At 47.1% G+C, this 6000-nt stretch overlaps 1 protein-coding gene across 2 annotated transcripts in view; it reads left to right on the top strand.

The window, feature by feature from the left end:
* The first annotated feature begins 4936 nt into the window (after positions 1–4936).
* SPTBN2 (spectrin beta, non-erythrocytic 2) overlaps positions 4937–6000 on the top strand; it is a 35902-nt gene continuing 34838 nt past the window's right edge. The window contains exon 1 of one of the 2 annotated variants that reach the window (XM_070427608.1): positions 4937–5279. The gene's annotated coding sequence lies outside the window, so the exon portion shown is untranslated. Of the gene's footprint in view, positions 5280–5771; positions 5853–6000 lie in introns of those variants that run through there. The other variant, XM_070427610.1, reaches the window with a different exon arrangement.

Below are 6000 nucleotides of genomic sequence, written 5' to 3'. Positions count from 1 at the left end.
TTCCCAATTAATGTTAGGTAGTGGCCATTATTATTCTTCATTCTCTGCCTGGTTAATGCTCTCATATTTCAGATCTAGCTCAGATGATCTGACCTTTCTAACCAGGTTATAACTCACTGTTTTATTCTCAAATAGCATCCTGACCTTTTCATTCATGACACTCATTATCCTTTATTTTTTTAATTAAATCTTTATTGTTCAGATTATTACATTTGTTCCTCTTTTTTCCCCCAATAACTTCCCTCCTCCCAGTTCCCGCCCCACCCTCCGCCCTCACTCCCCACCCACTGTCCTCATCCATAGGTGCATGATTTTTGTTCAGTCTCTTCCCGAATCTCCCACACCCCTTTCCCCCCAAGGATAGTCAGTCCATTCCCTTTCTATGTCCCTGATTCTATTATAATCACCAGTTCATTCTGTACATCAGATTATTTATTCACTTGATTCTTAGATTCACTTGTTGATAGATGCATGTTTGTTGTTCATAATTTGTACCTTTACCTTTTTCTTCTTCTTCCTCTTCTTAAAGGATACCTTTCAGCATTTCCTATAATACTGGTTTGGTGGTGATGAACTCCTTTAGCTTTTCCTTATCTGTGAAGCTCTTTATCTGACCTTCAATTCTGAATGATAGCTTTGCTGGATAAAGTAATCTTGGTTGTAGGTTCTTGGTATTCATTACTTTGAATATTTCTTGCCATTCCCTTCTGGCCTGCAAAGTTTCTGTTGAGAAATCAGCTGACAGTCGTATGGGTATTCCCTTGTAGGTAACTAAGTTTCTTTCTCTTGCTGCTTTTAAGATTCTCTCTTTGTCTTTTGCTCTTGGCATTTTAATTGTGATGTGTCTTGGTGTGGTTCTCTTTGGATTCCTTTTGTTTGGGGTTCTATGTGCTTCCTGGACCTGGAAGTCTATTTCTTTCACCAGGTAGGGGAAGTTTTCTGTCATTATTTCTTCAAATAGGTTTTCAATATCTTGCTGTCTCTCATCTTCTGGCACCCCTATAATTCAGATGTTGGTACGCTTGAATCTGTCCCAGAGGTTCCTTACACTATCTTCGTATTTTCAGATTCTTTTTTCATTTTGCTTTTCCGGTTGGGTGTTTTTTGCTTCTTCGTATTTCAAATATTTGACTTGATTCTTGTGATCCTCTGGTCTGCTGTTGGGTGTCTGTATAATATTCTTTATTTCAGTCAGTGTATGCTTAATTTCTAGTTGGTTCTTTATCACAACATCGAGGGTCTCACTAGATTTCTTGAGGATCTCACTACATTTATCGGCGGTTTCTAGAAAATTATTGAAAGACCTTAATAGTGCGTTTTTTAGCTCTATATCCTCCATTTCTGTCATGTTTCTTTGTCTCCGCATTTTTTATGCTTTCTTGGTGCACCCCCTTGTGGTCTTTGTGCACAGTCTTGTTGTAGTTAAGCCTTGATTGTTGTCGGCAATACTGGGGGTGATTTGCCCTCCAGGCTAACTGGCTATGAGAGTCAGCTGTGTCTGCAGTAGGAGAGCTTCTATGCTGGATATCTAGGGCGGTGCTAATCTAGCATTTGCCTAAGGCTATCCAGCAAATGCCTCTGTGCAGGGCTTGGGTGGGGCGGGTCCCCAGGGATCTATAGGGCGGGCGGAGCGAGCAGTTATGGCTGCTCTCAGTTCCATCCCCAGGGGCTCTGCCACTCAGAGTCTCAGTATCCGCTGCAAACCTCGGAGAGAAGGCTGCCTTCGATTTTCAACTGAAGCCAGACAGTCCCGCTTCTCCCATTTGAGTCTGGGTCCCTAGAGACTTGCCAGGATCTGGAGCTCAGAGTCTGAAACTCCCTCCCGATTGAAAACGACAACCGCGCCCTCCGCCACCAGCCTGCTCCACATGCACTCTGCATCTTAGTATTTCACTTCAGCACTGCGCCTCCTCTGAGTCTCAGTATGTTATTCTTTTTCCTCCGAGTTGTAGAACTTCCACTCAGCCAGCCTTCCTGTGGTTCTGGATGATGTCCGTTCTGTCTTTTAGTTGTATTTTTGAAGTGGTTGTTCGAGGCAGCAAACTCCAGCGTTAACCTATGCCGCCATCTTGGTCCCTATCTCATTATCCTTTATGATTATAAATCTGAGTATATAGCCCTGGCCAGGTGGCTCAGTTGGTTGGAGTGTTATCCCATACACCAAAAGGTCTTGGGTTCAATTCCCCATCAGGGCATATACCTAGGTTTCAGGTATGACTCCAATATTGGAGTCAAATAAGATTTTTACTTGGCCAACATCCCCATTCCTCTCTGGGGTGCTCCCTCTCCCTCTCCCTCTCCCTCTCCCTCAAAATCAATAAACTCCAAGAGGATAGAGACAGTGTCCATTTTACTCATCATTAATCCCCAGATCCAGCACGGTGCCTGGCACATAAGCCAGATAGTTTTTGAATGAATGTTTGATTAAATGGAAGGCAAGGAAGTAGAGCCAATGAGTGCAAATGATTCAAGAAGATAGTGATCATGAAGAGAAAGGACAATGTGAAGAAAGATTGGGGTTTCTTGCTTATTTTTTTAAGCCGGCAAGTACTTGAGCTTGTTTAAATGCTGATGAGAATGAGCCAGAAGAGAGGGGGCTCACCAGAAGGAATTCGAGCCATGAGGCTGTGGGAGGGGAGGGGATTTAGGGAAAGAGCCAGAAGAACCAGTGTCAGACAGAAGGAGGTAAGCATTCAGCTGGGCTTATAGGTTTAGTGGCAGGAAATCCTACCAAGACCTTTCCATGAGTCTTGGTAATGAAAGCAGAAAATTTGGATGCTCTGAGAAGCTCAGCATACTTGGTGGACATCATTTAATTCACTTTTGCAACTCATGTAAAAAGGGAGTGGACGTGTTCTTCATCCTTGACTGTACTGACGCATTACAGAGCAAAATAAGTTTCCAAAGCAACTTGGTAACAGAGCTGAGACAAGTGATCTGTGTGTTCTCTTTATGGAGAACACTTCCTCCCCAAATTGGGAAAGAGTATGGCAAAATGACAATATGGTAAAATAATCATCGCTGACACTGGTTGAGTACTTGCTCTGTGCCAGGCAGTGTTCTAGTACTTCACCTGCAATAACTCATTTGATGCCGACATTATGATACCATTTTACAGGTGAGGAAACCGAATCCCAGGGAGATTAAGTATCTTGCCCAAGGTCAAAGGCTAGTGGCAAAACTAGGTTTTACACCCAAAGAGCCTGACTCCAAAATGGATGATTTTAACTACATGCTAACTCCCTTTCTAGCAGAGGGGAGAGAATGTATTAGGAATCAAAAGAGTTGGGTAGGCCCTGGCTGGGTGGCTCAGGTGGTTAGAGCATCATCTTGATACACCAAGGTTGTGGGTTCAATCTCTGGTCAGGACATATATAAGAAGCAACCAATGAATGCATAAATAAGTGGGACAACGAATGTTTGCTCATCAATAAAGTGAGAATGATGCTTACGTTACAAGTCTTTTTAAAGGATTATGAAATGTTGAAAATGGGAGCTCACTATACAAAAAACATTATTATTATTACGCTAATTAGAAGACCTAATATCCTTGTCTTCTAATTGGGTCGCAATCCGATAGGCTGTTGTTGAGACCCATAACCAGTACAGCAGCAGAGGTTTGGGGTTCTGGCTCTTTGGGCAGGTCAGCTGATTCTCATCCCATCAGCTTTAACATCCCTGATGGAGTCTCTTTGATGACATAAAGCACACCTCAGTGTCCCCGCCCCCATGAACACATTCACTTTTACCTCTGGGAACTGTTGCAGCTTATGCCCTCACTTCTTTGATTCCATTGCCTGAAGGAGTGACTGTTTTAAAAAAAATAAGTAATAAATAGCCTGATTACAGCTAATATTGAGGTATACCCCACAAGGCCAAGTTCCAATTTGGTGGTAGATTCACTGTTCCAGTTTAGAATCAGACTATCAGAGCTAAAAAAGAACATCAAGGTCATCTTTTAATGCAACTCCCTGACCTTCCTTCCAACCCATTTTATAGACTAGGAAAACCAAGGTCAGGAAGGTAAGATGACACAATTAGTTAAGATTGGTAAAAGAACTTTTTAAAATAAATATATATTTTTAAATATATTTTTATTGATTTTAGAGAGGAAGGGAGAGGGAGACAGAGATAGAAACATCAATAATGAAAGAGAATCATTGATTGGCTGCCTCCTGTATGCCCCCTACTGGGGATCAGGCCTGCAACCCAGGCATGTGCCCTGACCTGACCAGGAATCCAACCATGATCTCCAAGTTCATAGGTCAATGCTCAATCATTGAGCCACACCAGACAGACAGTAAAAGGACTTTTTTGAACCTTGTAAATGTTTTCAAGTGGGTTTAACACAAATGATTTCTGCTTGCCAAAATCATGTCTGGGAAGTACTTCAATTTTATATTTGTTTCAGTGTGCATATCTTTTCAGAAAGGAGCCAAATCTTGAAAGTCCATTATTCATAAATAAATAAAATCTTAAATCCAATAATTCAGGCAAAGCCCATTCTTCACATTGCCCTTACTTGGCCATTCCAGGCATTTCCCTGGTAGAAACAGGCCGACATCTTCATGGGCAGTATAACCTAATGGTTATCTTCCGACTGCTCTGTACAAAACCCAATCTATGATACTAGTTCACCTCTGAGCTTAGTTTCCTAGTCTGGAGAAACAGTACCTACTTATTTAAGTTGGAGCGGGGATGGAGGATCACAAGAGATAATGTGCTTTTAGGGCACTTTATAACTTTGCTATTATTTGGGCATAATTCTTTTCTCTCCTAAGCAAATAGCAGTTCACCTTAGATTTAGCTTATGACCAAGGAGAAACCCAACTGTGCCAGGCCTAGAAATGTCCACCCCCACCCCCACCCCCACCCCCTCTTAAGGCAGTGAGTAGGCCGGAATTCTGGTTGATAAATGAGAGGAGCTGAGAAGGAGCTGTGAGGAGCTCCAGTGATGACTGTTCTGAGAATCTGATTTGTGAGAAGGCGCGTGTCTCTATCACATGTACCATGGAGATGCCTTGGGAAAGAGAGCCGGCCTACCTGCCAGAAGGAGGACGGGAGAGAGAGGGGATGGGGGAAAGACATGTTTAAAAGGAGATGAACTGGAGGTGCCGAAAGAAGACAATTTGACAAGGAAAATAGAGGCTGGAGATCGGGAAGCTTTCTGGGCAGTGATAGCCGTTAAAGGAAGGATTGCGTGTCCTGGGGATCAGATTTTGGACGAAAATTGGAGTAGGGACAAAGGTGGGGTGTGCAAACTGCGGAGACCGAGCCCGGTAAGCTGTGGAAGGTGGAGGGGTGCCCAGACGGCCTGGGGGTGACCGGGGCTGGCGAGAACCGGAAGGCGGGGTTACAGGGGCCACCCGCAGGGAAGGTGGGGAGGGGGTTGGGAGCTGAACGCGGAGCCGCCGATGCGTTGGCCCCGGGGAAGGTCAGCGACCCCGGACGGGGAAGCTGTGCCGAGAACCCGAGAACCAAGAGGGGCCGCAGTTGCCATGGCGCCGGGCGGGGAGGGAGTGATTCCGGCCCAGCCCCGAGTCCCGCGGGGCCGCGGGCTCCAGATGGTCCCGAGCCTCCCGCGGGAGCCGGCGGCCTGCGGCAGGGGGAAGCTATTGTCCTCCTTCCGCGGCGCCGCAGTCCCGCCGCTCGCGCCCGCGCGCCGCCACGCGCCCCCCGCACCCCGTGACAGCGCCCGCCCGCCGCCCGCCGTGCGTCCCGCCGCCTCCGGGCCACCCGCCGCCGCCACCCGCAACCGCCCCTCGTGGCCGGGCTGCGGGCGCGGCGACGACCAGTGCGCCCCCGCCCGCCGCGCTCCCGCCGGAGGGGCCGGCGCCCAGCTCCGCTGCGAGGTAGGTGCCGGCGCCCGGCCCGCTTTGTCCGGGCCGGCGGGGCGGCGCGCTTTGTGCAGCCGCGTGCGGACGGTGGGGTCGGGGTCGGGGTACAGGCCGACCTGGGGCGCAGGCGAGAGAGGATGCGGCTCCTGTCTCGCTCCCGCCC

The sequence above is a fragment of the Myotis yumanensis genome, unplaced genomic scaffold (genome assembly GCF_028538775.1).
Source record: "Myotis yumanensis isolate MYYU_CA2020_CCGP unplaced genomic scaffold, mMyoYum1.0.hap1 SCAF_10, whole genome shotgun sequence".
Taxonomy (NCBI): domain Eukaryota; kingdom Metazoa; phylum Chordata; class Mammalia; order Chiroptera; family Vespertilionidae; genus Myotis; species Myotis yumanensis.
This window is presented reverse-complemented; position numbering and strand designations above follow the sequence as displayed.